At 36.2% G+C, this 16,477-nt stretch overlaps 1 pseudogene; it reads right to left on the bottom strand.

Moving 5' to 3' along the window:
• Positions 1–7,909: 7,909 nt before the first annotated feature.
• On the bottom strand, positions 7,910–9,423 carry LOC118009154 (annotated as a pseudogene).
• Positions 9,424–16,477: the final 7,054 nt, after the last annotated feature.

The raw sequence follows: 16,477 nt of genomic DNA, 5'->3' as shown, positions 1-16,477 counted from the left end.
AGCACATAGCATGATGCTTCCTACATGGTAGCTACTCAATAAATATGTCTTTTACAAATGAATAGTTTCCAAAGTGTTAACGCCCTTTTAAGACCTTATGAAAAAGCAAATATTATCCCACTCTAAGCTAGTTTTAGATCTTTCCTCAAACAGCTTTCCTACATAACCCCAAAGTAGATTAAGGCCCTTGGTAAATGCTCCAGTAACACCTCATAGTTATCTTACATGGCATTTACCACATTATAACATTTGGTATTTATTAAGTAACTATTACTTTACTTTCTGTCTTCTCTTCTAGACTGTAAGGTCCATAGGGACAGAACATATCTACTTAGTTCATCACTTTGTCCCTGCTAAGTATAATATTCCCAGAAACAATATTAGCAACTCAGAAAATATTAAATTATTTAAGGAATTACTGTGCTTCAGTTTATCATAAACTAATAAAAATGCTAATCAACTTTATCATGGTTTTTGTAATATAGCTACACTATGTTAGAAGGGTAAAATTATAGGTTTTATATGATGTTTCCCTTCCTTCCCTAAGTCTAAAATTTAAAAAGATCACCAATCTGCAATTAAGTTAGCCCAAGTAATTTTAATTTTACAGCTATTAGATTATCAGCCCTTTAAATATTTCCTTAAATTCTTATTTTAAAGTTACTATTTGTTATTAAAGTAGAATGCACAAATTTTACTTCTTTTAGGCAAGAAATTATATAAAGATAAAGAAATAACTCTTTTTTTTAATAATAGATTTTATTTTTATTTATTTGACAGAGAGAGACACAGCGAGAGAGGGAACACAAGCAGGGGGAGTGGGAGAGGGAGAAGCAGGCTTCCCGCCGAGCAGGGAGCCCGATCCGGGGCTCGATCCCGGGCTCGATCCCAGGACCCTGGGATCGTGACCTGAGCCGAAGGCAGACGCTTAAGGACTGAGCCACCCAGGTGCCCTAGAAATAACTTTTAATTAGTTTTCAGTAAAGCTTTAAACACATCGTCCTTTTCAACTAGAGTTATATTGCCTTTCAACAGCTAAAAATATGAAGAGCAAGGTAACCTCTGAGAAAAGAAAAGAGAAATGTCATTTTTATTGCCAATAGGGCACAAAAACATGACAGATTTTTTATTGGTAATATTCAAGAAACTAATGACAAAGGTGTCTTGTCAGTGAATGATAATTGTTGAATTTCCATGAGTGTGTTGGAATTTCACTGTTCCTATGCAAAACTGTGAGGCAGAGAAGTTTCCCTCTTAGCTTCTCATTCAAATTCTTCTCTTTTAACACATCCCTTCACATGGTCTCCATGAATGCCCAGTGCACTCATGGTTCCCCTTCATTTTACATACTCCTCACTTCAGCACTCCACCCTATTTTTATCTCCCCTGAATCATGATACAGGTTATTTATTTCAAATCTCACATACAATACTCCATATTCTAGTTTATTTTCTTAGCTATTGTCATTAAACAAAGTAGTCTGATAAAATAAGTTACACAAAGCTGATGGTATATTTTATTATTCCTTGCATTTGTATATTCATTTTATTTTATTTATTTTTTTCATCCCACACAATTACCATTTTATTGTTTTTCTGGTGAGAATATTAAAACTCTACTCTCATAGTGACTTTCAGGGATACAATCCAGTAATAACTACAGTCACGTGCTGTACATTAGATCCCTGGGGCTTATTTATCTTATAACAGAAAGTTTATACCCTTAGACAACATCCCCTAATTTCCTGCATCCCTGAGCCCCTGGCTCTCTATGTTTGATGTTTTTAGATTTCACATGAAAGTGAGATCATACAGTATTTGTCTTTCTCTGACTTACTTCACTTAGCACAATGCCTTCAAGGTCCATCCAAGTTGTCACAAATCACAGTTTCCTTCTTTTTTATGGCTAAGTAATATCACTATATATGAACATTTTGTTTATCCACTCATCCATCGGTGGACACTTAGGTTGTTTCCATGTCTTGACTATTGTGAATAATGTTTCAATGAGCATGGGGATGCAGGTACCTCTTTGAAACAATAATTTCATCTCCTTCAGATATATACTCAGAAGTGGGATTGCTGGATCATATGGCAGTTTGTTTATTTATTTATTTATTTATTTATTTATTTATTTATTGTCTCTACCCCCAAGGTGGGGCTTGAACTCATAACCCTGAGATCAAGAGTCACATGCTCTACCAAATGAGCCAGCCAGGCACCCCCGCAGTCCTTCTTGTAATGTTTTGAGGAGCCTCCATTCTATTTTCTATAGTGTGGTTGTACCAATTTATATTCTTACCTATAGTGCACTAGGGTTCCCTTTCCTTCACATCTTCACCAGGATCTGTTATCTTTTCTTCTTCTATAACAGCAATTTTAACAGGTGTGAAGTTATATCTCATTGTGGTTTTGATTTGCATTTCTCTGATGATGAGTGATGTTGAGCATCTTTCTGTGTACTTGTTGACCATTTGTATTTCTTCTTTGGAAAAATGTCTATTCAAGTCCTCTTTCTTTTTTTATTTTTTAAATTTAAAATCAATTTAATTAACATATAGTATATTCATTTTAAAATTAGATGTGTGAGGGCAACCCTCTTGGGTTCCCCTCCCTCTTCGGGAGCTTTTTACTGTCACTCAATAACCCTTGCTTTGCTGCTCACCAAAAATTTAATTAATTAATTAACAAAATAAAATTAGATGTGTGAAAGTGACACTGTCTTAACTCGGATTAGTATAGCAATAATCAGGCAATATAAGGACTTTTTGTAGGTTGATGTAAGGCATATTAGGCAGAAAAGAATTCTCACTGCCTCAAAATTCTGGATCCTAGTTGCCTATACTATTCTTGTACTTTTTTTGATTTGTTGTAAAAATATCATTCAGTAGCCCCACTTATTAATCCTTTTGAGAAAAGAATATAAACTCTAATTTTCAAAAAGCAGACTTTTGCAATAGTCTTAGGAATAAAAAAAATGATGCTTTGGTTTAAGATGATTAACCTAAGGCACATTATATTTATCATTGATAATCATAATGATAATGCCAAGCTTGTCAGAACATTTCTGTGATGATGTGAACCTACCATTATGCTACATGTAAAGCACTTTAGAGGGTATCAAGTGTTATTTTTTAGTACAAATGAACCATCACAGCCATTACTCCTGGAACACAATTTAAGCCTCCTGGCAAAGGAGTTACATAGTATTAATATTTGAAAGAAAACTACAAAACTCCCCACGCTGGCAGAAAGTACTAAGAAAATTATAATAGTAAACAAATCTTTTTGCAGGCAACAAGAGGGGGAAAATTGATAAGAATCAATCAGCTGCCCAAGGAAATATAATAATCAGAAACCAATCAGCAAGTTAACTGCCCTGGGGTGGTGAGTAGCTTTCTAATGGCTGATAGGTAATGACACATAGTCAGAAAAACAGGCTTATAGGTAAGTAACCTTCCTTTTTCCAAAGGCAATGCACACCACTTATTATATTGTCATGATTCCATACCTGGAGGCTTAGAGAGCTCTTAACTTGTAAATAGATTTTGGATAATGGTTAAATCCAAATGACTTCATTCTTGAGGCAGATTACAGATAGCAATTTTTTAGGAAGATCTGATGGCAAGACTAGCTAGTTGCCTTGTAATTTTCCACTACTGTAACATTTTGACCCTTAGAAAAATGTTGAATTAGTGCTATTTGACCAGTTTTGTTATTGTTGCCAGATTTTTTGTGGTTAGAGTAGCAGCATCTTCTCAAATATCTAAGGTTTCTATGATCCAACTAAATGATTTTCAACATTAACTTTTTAGAGACAGTTTAGGACAGAGTATACATAACTAGCAAGGCATAAACTGGAGCTGCCCTCTTAGGCGGTGATATTTTAACAGAAATTAAAATCTTAATACAAAGACACTCTAGAATGTTAAGCACTGGTACATATTTAAATAGATGGGATTATTTGGGGGAATATTTCTCAAGGCAGAATTATTTTTGTTCCATTTTCCTATAAAGGCAAATTGATAGGTTTACATCAGTATTTCTGCAAGATACTATTTGTACCTACAGGGGTCTGTGTTCAAAAAAGTTTGGGAAGCACTGGTTAGTATGTACCTCTTAATATACCTAATGTGAGTCAGTATATAGAATTATTTGGAATTAAAAAATTGTTTTTTATGGTTTTCCAAACATATGTGACCATGGAAATTTTTTAATGTAAATCCTTACGATATGCAGTGAATTACTACTGGAGAAATACTGATCTAGAAAAGAAGGACATTGACTTGTCTTTGATTACAGTTATTTTTCCAAGGAACAAAGGCATAGTAAGATATATTAAGATTTTTAAAAAGCTATATATAAAGTTAGTAAACATTAAATGTAAAATTATGTCATACTGCTATATGTGAAATTATTTTAGTTGTTCACAATGGTTACTGCCATGTTTATATCCCCCCTGACAAATATTTTGCAGTATATACAGCTCATGGAAAGCAATATGTGATGATCATAAGGCAATCTTTCTTCACTCTAAATAGAGATTTGAGTCACAGGAGAGCAGAAAGGGCATTATAGATTGATAGTGTACTCAAATGCTCACAGGTGAAAAAGAACATTGCAATTTCAAGGAAGTAAGGATAGCTCAGGAAAAACGTAGTCTCCCATGTCTGCTGGTATAATGTTTAGTAAAAAAGGGAAATGAAGATGCAAAGAACAATGGTCAGAACATGAAATACTTTGCATGCAAAGCCAAAGTCTTAGAACATGGCCTATAATCTGTGAAAAGGAGGCTTTATGTAGGGGGAATAACTGAGGAAAAATAAAAATGTTCATGGCCTGCATTTTTCTCCTGCAAATTAAAAGAACTTTGTTGAATTCCATGAATAATATGTATTCTTATAACTTGGATGAGCTATTTTAGTGAATAGAAAAATGTTACTGGGAAATTGGTACTGCTCTTTAATAATGAAAATTAATATTAATATCTGGAAATATTTTAGAAAGAACAACACTAAAACAGCTTTATTGTTCATCCCTTTCACTTGTGACCTGGCAGGTTTACCTGCATGATCTCACTGTATTCTCATTTTATAGCAAAAACAATTGAACTTTGGAGACTTCAAGTTACTTTCTCAATCTCACACTTAGAAGAGCTGGAGATTCAAACTGATTCCTTTCAATGCAGTGTTTATTTAACACCTTTTTAGTGTCAGATACTGTGTGGGCCACTGGGAATAGAGCAATGAACAAAATAGTCTTCTCTCAGCCTTTTCAAAACCAGGCCTTTTTATTTTGTAGATTAGGCTCTCTGTCTACTTGGGCCAGCCCCCCTGAAGCATCATTACCTCTTGAGATCTCCTGGAATGGCCAGATGCTAGGGCATAGTTACTATCGTTGAATTGCTCCACAAATTCTAGACCCAAGTGCCAGCAGGGGCACAACATTGCATCATTCGCAGGCTGAGCATCTCTACAAATTCCTTTTGTGAAACCCTTCATTCTCAAGTTTGTGGTTACATATTGGTTGTACCACATTCACTCTATTCCCATGTTTTCCTTTGCAAAAAATGAACACTGCACTTCAAATTAGATTGCCAAGCTAAAAGGTGTATATGCTGGTGGTAGGCACTGAGTTGCTCATGCCTGTGCGGCCTGAGAGAGAGCTGCAGAACAATTTGTACCAGGAGTGTGCTGTGACTTAGAAAGATAATTAAGGCTTATTTAATATAAATAAGCCCTTCTACTTAGTGGAGAAAAAAAAAATCTATAGGAATAAGACTAGACACCAATTGGGAGATAAGTTGGAAGGTTGTTGCAGAGAGCAAAATAAGAAATAATAAAAGTCCAGCCAAAGTAGAGGAAATAGGATACAGAGTGTTGATTAGGAAAATATATAGAGAATAAAAACTGAAGTATTTAATGGCTGACTAGGTGGAAATGAAAACAGAAGAATCTAGAGTAAATTCTATATTTCTGAGTTGTACACTGTAATACTTAAGGAAGGAAGAATGGAAAATGTGAACTACTCTATTTAAAAAGGTTGAGTCTGTGTGTCTATCACAGATAAAGGTTGCTAATTCCCTGCTAATTTTATTTTCTCACACTTAGATTCCTAGAAAATTCCATTATTTTTGTGGCTTATTCTACTACTTATATACTCACCATGACTCTAACATCATATGTATGACTAGCTCCCCATACTCTACAATACACTTTCTCTCCTAAGCTTCAGACTCTTAAATCCACTTCCCTATTAGACACCTCCAGGTGAATTTCCCAAAGGTAAATTAATTCAGTATGTCCTAATCTGTACTTACAGTATTTGTATCCAAAATTGTTCTCCCTGCTACATAACACATATAAACTGTGTAATCTGGGTTGGCTTCCTTTAGTTCTATAAACCCATTTTCTCATCTACAAAAGAGGAATAATGCCTACACTAGGTTATTTCTATAAAGAGTAACAAGACAGAAGTATTAGCATTTTGTTCTTACACTAGTAAAAGCTCAACAATTAAAAACTGCTGATGATTGGCTCATTCAGTCATTAACTCTGAAACAAATATTACTGAGTAATTGTTTTGTGAAGGCACTATTATAGGTACTAAAGGTGGAGCAATAAGCTAAGTGAGGCCTCAATTCTCCTACAGTTTCATTCTAATTGGCGGAAAACAAATGATAAAAAAATAAATATATTATAAAGTTAATGGTATAAGAGCTACAAAGATAAATAAAGCTAGCTCTGTGAATCCAGATAGGTAGGGGTGATCTTTCTGGTAAAGAAATCACTGAAGGTCATTCTGAAGAGGTGACATTTGAGCAAAGGCATGGTAAAGTGAAGAATGAATGGGATGAAGAGCTTTCAAGGCAGAGACTAGGAAATGAAAAGGTAGAAGTATGCTTGGTATATTTAAGGATTAGCAAGAGGTCAGTATGGCTGTTGTTAAGTGAGCAAGAGGTGAAATCCACAGGAGATAAGGTCAGAAAGATAGCCACAGGCCAGATATTCTGGTGTTTATTTATTGCATACTATGGATTGTCGTTTATTCTAGAAACACCAGAGGGAGGTATAAAGTGAAGCTTCTTTAAAAAAAAAAAACTGTTAAAAAATAATAAACAACAATAATAACATAACCTTGTGTAAAGAAATAATGAAAAATTATTTTTAAAAAGTCAGAGTGATATTGTGATCAGATTAAATTTAAAATAATACTGTTTTACAGTTGTTTGGATGAACAGCACTAGTTGAATCAGATTTTATTTTTTTTCTCTGTATAGTTTGGCCCTTCTTGTACATACATATTGTTCTTGAATACAGCTTACTTATTCCAACATTTTTTTAATTACCAAAACTATTCTTAACAAGTGGTAAAAATTATGCATTTTAACCTACTTTAGTTTTCACTTTAAAATGCATTTGGCTCATTTTAAATATTCAAGATGCAATCATGTTCTATTTTGATTATCTTCTAGGAAATTTCATAATTACAGCATGTTACATTAAAATTTTACATATATGCTTGAATCCAAGATTCTGTACTTCCCATAAGACATTTTTTATAAGAAAATACAAATCAGCTGACCTTCAATCCAATATAAAGATATTTCATTAATTCAAATTAGTGTTTTAGGATGGTGATATGCAAAAATGTTAATATTTACACAAAACATTTGCTGAGGACTATAAACATAGAAATGTCATATTTCTTTTAATTGGCTACAACATAGCTACACCTCAAGAACTTTTTTTTTTCTCATTAAATTTTTGTTTTAATGGGTCTCAAAATTCTGTGACAGATTTTTGGTCAAGTTGTTTCCATTAAAAAGTACTGATTTTAAAAACTAGTAACTTAAAACTGCCACACACACACTAAAAATCAACAAATGGTCCACAAAACATTCTCCTTTCCTTCTGAAGGTTTTACGATGCATTATTATCATTAACCAGTCTTTTACTATTAAACTTAAATGGCCAATTGACACAAACCGTTCTGAGACTGTTCTTCCACCACTGATTAAGACTGGGTGGCAGGTATTGGGGATAATATTCATTTAGCCTCCTGAGCTTTCTGGGCAGACTTGGTGACCTTGCCAGCTCCAGCTGCCTTCTTGTCCACTGCTTTCATGACACCCATAGCAACCGTCTGTCTCATGTCACGAACAGCAAAATGGCCCAGAGGAGGATAGTCAGAGAAGCTCTCAACACACACAGGCTTGCCAGGAACCATATCAACAATGGCAGCGTCACCAGATTTCAAGAACTTGGGACCATCTTCCAGCTTTTTTCCAGAACGATGATCTATCTTCTTCTTCAGCTCAGTAAACTTGCAAGCAATATGCGCTGTGTGACAATCCAGCACAGGGGCATAGCCAGCACTGATTTGGCCTGGATGGTTTGGGACAATTACCTGAGCTGTGAAGCCAGCTGCTTCCATTGGTGGGTCATTTTTGCCGTCACCAGCCACTGCCATGACGAACATCTTTGACAGATATGTTCTTGACATTGAAACCCACACTGTCCCCAGGAAGAGCTTCACTCAAAGCTTCATGGTGTATTTCAACAGACTTTACTTCAGTTGTAACACTGACTGGAGCAAAGGTGACCACCATGCCAGGTTTAAGAACTCAGCCCACAGGGACAGTACCAATACCACCAATTTTGTAGACGTCCTGGAGAGGCAGACATGAGGGCTTTTCAGTTGGACGAGCTGGTGGCAGAATGCAATCCAGAGCTTCAAGCAGTGTGGTTCCACTGGCATTCCCATCTTTATGGGTGACATTCTATCCCTTGAACCAAGGCATGTTAGCACTTGGCTCCAGCATGTTGTCACCATTCCAACCAGAAATTGGCACAAATGCTACTGTGTCAGGGTTGTAACCAATTCTCTTAATGTAGGTGCTGACTTCCTTAACGATTTCCTCGTATCTTTTCTGGCTGTAGGGTGACTCAGTAGAATCCATCTTGCTAACACCAACGATTGGTTGTTTTACACCCAGTGTGTAAGCCAGAAGGGCATGCTCATGGGTCCGCCCATTCTTGGAGATACTGGCTTCAAATTCATCAACACCAGCAGCAACAATCAGGACAGCACAGTCAGCCTGAGATGTGCCTGTAATCGTGTTTTTGAGAAAGTCTCTGTGTTCTGGGGCATCAATGATGGTCACATAATACTTGCTGGTCTCGAATTTCCACAGGGAGATATCAATGGTGATACCACATTCACGTTCAGCTTTCAGTTTATCCAAGACCCAGGCATACTTGAAGGAGCCCTTTCCCATCTCAGCAGCCTCCTGCTCAAATTTTTTGATAGTTCTTTTGTCGATCCCACCATATTTGTAGATCAGATGACCAGTAGTGGTAGACTTGTCCAAATCTACGTGTCCAATGATGACAATGTTGATGTGAGTCTTTTCCTTTCCCATTTTGGTTTAGGTTGAGCAGTGGTTTTCACCACACCTCTGTTCTGGCGGCAAACCCATTGTGAAAAAGCCACCTCAAGAACTTTTAAAGAATTGTTTACTTTTTCATTTACATTTTTTTTTAATTTTAAAGATTTATTTATTTGAGAGAGAGAGAAAGAGAGAGCATATGCACATGGGGGTGGTGGAGGGGCAGAGGGAGGAGAGAGAGAACCTCAAGCAGACTCCCTGCTGAGCGAGGAGCCTGACACAAGGCTCAATCTCAAGATGCTTAGATCACGACCTGAGTCAAAATCAAGAGTCAGACACTTAACTGGCTGAGCCACCCAGGTACCCCAAGAATTGCTACTCTTTTATAAGAAAAATTATGTTTGTATTTCTTTGTATATACACATCCTGAAAGCTTGATTTCATTAGTACTCAAAATATTTGTAGGGACTGATCTCATAAAAACATCCAAACACTTTACTGTGGAAGGAGATACAAACACTTCCAATAAAAATTTATTTAGGATTTGAATTTAGTAATATGCTGGGCAAGGAAGAGTTTTGACTCTCTGAAGAGAGTTCAGTGAGTCTCCTCAACTCTGAAGTAGAACAGTGTCATATAGAATAAGGCAGAGATACCTCCCACTTATGATAGAGTTGTAAATGCATTTACTGATTGCTTATAGAAGGAAACTGGAAATCTATCTTGCTTATTATTATCACAGTGTGATGCTGTTTTAGCAGGCATCAAATGAAGCTCACTTCTTAAAAAGGTCTGAAATGTTAAGACTTGAGTTGGCTTGGGGTCATGGAGGAGTCAGACCCATGCATATGCACATGTGAAAAACTGAACAGAGATCTCCTTTATCATTACTTATACTCGTTTAGCATCCTATAATCTAAAGGATAGAAACCCCAAGGATGTATTTCAAGATGTTATTTGGTTTAGTAACTGTTGGTCTAGTCAACATTTTTTGTTGTTATTCTTTTCTGTTTTTGTTTTTATTTGATTTTTGGCTATAGTAAATTGGTTGCAATTACTCCATCCCTGGTATGCTGTAGACACCTAAATGCCTTTGCACATACTGTTTCCTTTGCCTTTCAATCAGTGTTAATAAATATCTATTAACAATGTGTATTTAAGAGGTATTTATTATACATTACTTATGTGCTAAGAAATAGGATATATAATCGTGAACTAAAAAAATGACAAGATTTATTCATTCAATATATATTTTGAATATCTACTTTGTGCTAGGCATTGTGCTATGAAGTAAAGATAGTATGATGAGCTAAACATAAATTACCACCATCATCATAGTGTTGAAGGAAACCAGAATGTCAGCCCTACACATGTCTTTTTGCACATAAAAATTATTTTGAGCTGGAGGTAATTAAAAGGGAGCAAATTCAGAGTTTTCTCTGCCATCCATGTCCTCTTCTGCTTCAACCCAGAAATAAATTCTTCTTTTACTAGCGACAAACTCTTTATCAACCAAGAGATGACACCAGAGGAATCTCAAACAAAACTCACTCCATTAGTTTCCTCTCATATATTTTCCTTACCACACACAGTTTGCCACCCTTGGAAGCCTAAAACTGCTTTCCTTTGTCCTGTTTTTTCTCTACAATTTATTTTTCTTTGTCAAAGATGCCATGTAAGCAAGAGTTCTATGCCACCTGTTTGAGTTACTTTTCATTGAGGTTTCTCCTATATGATGTGTGATGCATGTTAATAAACTATCTGTTTTTCTCTTGTTAATCTATCTTTTTATTAAAGAACCCCAGCTGAAAGCTATGATGTTTTAGCAGTAAATTTTGTCTCACCTAAATATTTGCATTCAAGTGGAAGGTTCAAAAGTAAATGATGTAATAAGATAAGTCTTGTTAGGAGTATCAAAGCAAAAACTGCACTGGGCAAGGTTAAACAGGGAAGGAAGATTTTTTTCAAGGGTATCATAATAGGGGAAGTAGGCCAAAACTAGTATGAACTCAATTTTACTGAAACAGAGGGTGAGAGAATTTTCAAGGGTTGGAATGAACTAGTGAAGAAGTACTAGAGGATGTCTGAAAGGAGGCTGATCAGAGATATATGTGGAATACATTGAATTATTACCTGAGTTTGCAGATATTTTTCTCTGTCATTAGGCTACCTGTGTTTCCTAACTGGCTGCCATGGAAATTAGGCTCCTATCAACTTCACAGGGACTGAGAGATAGAAGTACTATCTTTCTTGAAAGGGATGTCTCCTATGTGTGTGAGCAAGATATTCCTGGGTTGTAAGTTTTCAAGAGACTTTTTCAAAAAGACTAACATGAATCTCAAAGGAGCACAGAAAAAATTCACAATTATATGTCTTCTAAATAAAATATTTTAAGAAAAGAGAGGTCTGGGGCTAGAATGAGGAAGAAGCCTGTCTAACATTCAGTCAAGCTGAGGTTAGTGTGAAGGCCATCTTGGTCAAGAGAAAGCAAGCAGGAGAGAGTAATGGAGAACAACTAGTCAAGAAAGAATTTTAAAGAGATGACTGAGGAGGTGATATTGAGCAAAGAGGTAAATATTCCAAAAGTATTCCACAGAGGGGCCAAAGTTTCTTGGCAGGGAGAAAAGAAAAATATTTTCTTCCCTAATGTTCCCTATTAACTCCCATTCTCAACATTGTCCTAAAACAGCTGAAAAATTTAAGTAGTTTCTCTAGTTTTCTCTTTTATATCCTGGGGCTAGAGGACAGCCCTGATCATAAATACTTGACTTCTATTCCCTAGCTCTTCAGCTCTGTAAGATGGCTCCATACTGAAATATATCAAAACATGAGGCTAACTTTCACCACAGTTATTTAACATAGTACTTGAAGTCCTAGCCACAGCAATCAGACAACAAAAATAAATAAGAGGTATTCAAATGAGCAAGGAAGAAGTCAAACTTTCAGTATCTGTAGATGACATGATCCTCTATATAGAAAACCCTAAAGACTCCACCAAAAAAACTGCCAGAACTGATACAGGAATTTAATAAAGTTGTAGGATACAAAATCAATGTACAGAAATCTGTTGCATTTTTATACACCAGTAATGAAGCAGCAGAAAGAGAAATCAAGGAATTGATCCCATTTACAACTGCACCAAAACCAATAAGATACCTAGTAATAAACTTAACCAAGAGGTAAAAGATCTGTACTTTAAAAGATATAAAACACTGATGAAAGAAATTGAAGATGACACAAAGAAATGGAAAAACATTTCATGCTTATGGATTGGAAGGGCAAATATTGTTAAAATGTCTATAATACCCAAAGCAATGTACACATTTAAAGCAATCCCTATCAAAATACCACCAGCATTTTTCACAGACCAAGAACAAACAATCCTAACATTTGTATGGGACCAAAAAAGACCCCAAATAGCCAAAGAAATCCTGAAAAAGCAAAGCAAAGCTTGAGGCATCACAATTCTGGACTTAAGCTATATTACAAAGCTGTAGTAATCAAGACAGTATGGTACTGACACATAAATAAACACATAGATCAACAGAACAGAAGAGAACACCCAGAAATGGACCCACAACTGTAGGGTCAATTAATCTTTGACAAAGCAGAATAGAATATCCAATGGAAAAAAAGACAGACTTTTCAACAAATGGTGTAGGGAAAACTGGATAGCAACACACAAAAGAATGAAACTGGACAACTTTCCTACACCATATGCAAAAATAAATTCAAAATGAATTAAAGACCTAAATCTGAGACAGGAAATGATTAAAATCTTAGAGGAGAAGATAGGCAGTAACCTCTTTGACATCAGCTGTGGCAACTTCTTACTAGATATATTTCCTCAGGCAAGGGAAAAAGTGAAAATAAACTACTGGGCTCAACAAAATAAAAAGCTTCTGCACAACAAGGGAAACAATCAACAAAACTAAAAGGCAACCTATGAAATGGGAGAGGATATTTGCAAATTACATATCTGATAAACGGCTATCCAAAATCTATAAAGAACTTATCAAACTCAACACCTAAAAAACAAATAATCGAGTTAAAAAATAGGCAGAAGATAAACAGACATTCTTCCAAAGAAGACATCCAGATGGCCAACAGACACATGAACAGATGCTCAACCTCATTCATCACCAGGGAAATACAAATCGAAACTAGGATGAGATACCACCTCATACCTATCAGAATGGCTAGAATTAACCACACAAGAAACACCAGGTGTTGGCAAGAATGCAGAGAAAGGGGAACCCTGTTGCACTGTTGGTGGGAATGCAAACTGGTGTAACCACTCTAGAAATGGAGGGTCCTCAAAAAGTTAAAAATAGAACTACCCTATGATCCAGCAATTGCACTACTAGGTCTTTACCCAAAGTATACAAAAATACCAATTTGCAGGGATACATGCACTCCAATGTTTATAGCAGCATTATCAACAATAGTCAAATTATGGAAAGAGCCCAAATGTCCATCAACTGACAAATGGATAAAAAAGAGGTGATATAATAGTGGATTATTACTCAGCCACCAAAAAGAATGAAATCTTGCCATTTGCAATGATATGGATGGAGCTAGAGAGTATCATCCTAAGTGAAATAAGTCAGTCAGAGAAATACAAATACTATATAATTTCACTCATATGTGGAATTTAAGAAATAAAACAACCAGACATGGGTGGTGGGGGTGGCGGGGAAGAGAGGCAAACCAAGAAATAGACTTAACTACAGAGAACAAACAGATGGTTACTGGAGGGGAGGTGGGAGGGGGGATGGGTTAAATAGGTGATGGGATTAAGGAGTGTACTTGTTGTGATAAGCACTGGGTATTGTATGTAAGTGTTGAATCACTAAATTCTACACCTGAAACTAATATTACACTGTATGTTAACTAACAGGAATTTAAATAAAAACTTAAAAACAAACAATCCAACCCAACCCAACCCAACCCAACCAACCAAGAAACAAACAAAAACACAAGGCTATCTAATCTGATAGCCTGTGTCTTTTGATTTGGGCATTTAGCCCATTTACATTCAGGGTAACTATTGAAAGATATGAATTTAGTGCCATTGTATTGCCTGTAAGGTGACTGTTACTGTATATTGTCTGTGTTCCTTTCTGGTCTATGTTACTTTTAGGTTCTCTCTTTGCTTAGAGGACTCTTTTCAAGATTTCTTGTAGGGCTGGTTTCGTGTTTGCAAATTCCTTTAGTTTTTGTTTGTCCTGGAAGCTTTTTATCTCTCCTTCAATTTTCAATGACAGCCTAGCTGGATATAGTATTCTTGGCTGCATATTTTTCTCACTTAGTGCTCTGAATATATCCTGCCAGTCCTTTCTGGCCTGCCAGGTCTCTGTGGATAGGTCTGTTGCCAATCTAATGTTTCTACCATTGTAGGTTACTATCTCTTCTCCTGAGCTGCTTTCAGGATTTTCTCTTTATCTCTGAGACTAGTAAGTTTTACTATTAGATGTCAGGCTGTTGACCTATTTTTATTGATTTTGAGAGGGGTTCTCTGTGCTTCCTGGATTTTTTTTTTTTTAAAGATTTTATTTATTTATTTGAGAGAGAGAGAATGAGAGACAGAGAGCACGAGAGGGAAGAGGGCAGAGGGAGAAGCAGACTCCCTGCCGAGCAGGGAGCCCGATGTGGGACTCGATCCCGGGACTCCAGGATCATGACCTGAGCCGAAGGCAGTCGCTTAACCAACTGAGCCACCCAGGCGCCCTGTGCTTCCTGGATTTTGATGCCTGTTTCCTTCCCCAAATTAGGGAAGTTCTCTGCTATAATTTGCTCCATTATACCTTCTGCCCCTCTCTCTCTTTCTTCTTCTTCTGGGATCCCAATTGAATGGATAAAGAAGATGTGGTATATATATACAATGGAATATTATGCAGCCATCAAAAGGAATGAGATCTTGCCATTTGCAACGACGTGGATGGAACTGGAGGGTATTATGCTGAGCGAAATAAGTAAATCAGAGAAAGACATGTATCATATGACCTCACTGATATGAGTAATTCTTAATCTCAGGAAACAAACTGAGGGTTGCTGGAGTGGGGGGTGGGGTGGGAGGGATGGGGTGACTGGGTGATAGACACTGGGGAGGGTATGTGCTCTGGTAAGCGCTGTGAAGTGTGCAAGACTGTTGACTCTCAGATCTGTACCTATGAAACAAATAATGCAATATATGTTAAGAAAAAAAAAAAAAAGAAGACAATAGCAGGAGGGGAAGAATGAAGGGGGGAAATTGGAGGGGTAGACAAACCATGAGAGATGATGGACTCTGAAAAACAAACTGAGAGTTCTAGAGGGGAGGGGGGGAGGATGGGTTAGCCTGGTGATGGGTATTAAGGAGGGCACGTTCTGCATGGAGCACTGGGTGTTATGCACAAACAATGAATCATGGAACACTACATCTAAAACTAATCATGTAATGTATGGGGATTAACATAACAATAAAAAAATAAAAAAAAACAAAAAAACCACAAGGCTATGGGAGAGTAAAGGGAAAGGACTATATACATTTCTTATAGGAAAGAAATGTTCTTTTATGTGTTTCACCCACTGTGTTGCCTTACACAAGGACACAATGTTAACTGTTAAAATGTCTTTAACCATTGTTACTATTTAATAACTGTTTAATCTACAGTGTCTTTAACTTACATTCAGTACACTTATTTCTGCAAAAATATTAGAATGCAATTCCATACTGCCATACATTTTTATGGCTCTTATACATTTCCAGTGATTGACAATTATATTCATAATAAAAACTTGCCTCCTCAGCCATCTCCTTATAGTAGGCTAAAAACTCCAAATCAGAACATGGGTCACCCTGTCTGACTGAAAATGTAAACTGATTCATAGAATTTTTTTTTCAATCTCAGAAGTATTGTTTTATTTTTAATCATAGAATTTTTTAGACAATGAATAGATTATAATAGTGATGATCTATTCCAAACAACTGCTAACAAAGTGCTACCAAGTAGAGGTCCACTAGGTCCTTTTTTAACAAATAAATAAGCTTCATTAACATTTAATTTGTACATTAATAAGAATGAGATACTTGAATATTCTCTCA

Source organism: Mirounga leonina, unplaced genomic scaffold (assembly GCF_011800145.1).
Source record: "Mirounga leonina isolate KUSES-001 unplaced genomic scaffold, KU_Mleo_1.0 Mir_127, whole genome shotgun sequence".
NCBI classification, from domain to species: Eukaryota; Metazoa; Chordata; class Mammalia; order Carnivora; family Phocidae; genus Mirounga; species Mirounga leonina.
This window is presented reverse-complemented; position numbering and strand designations above follow the sequence as displayed.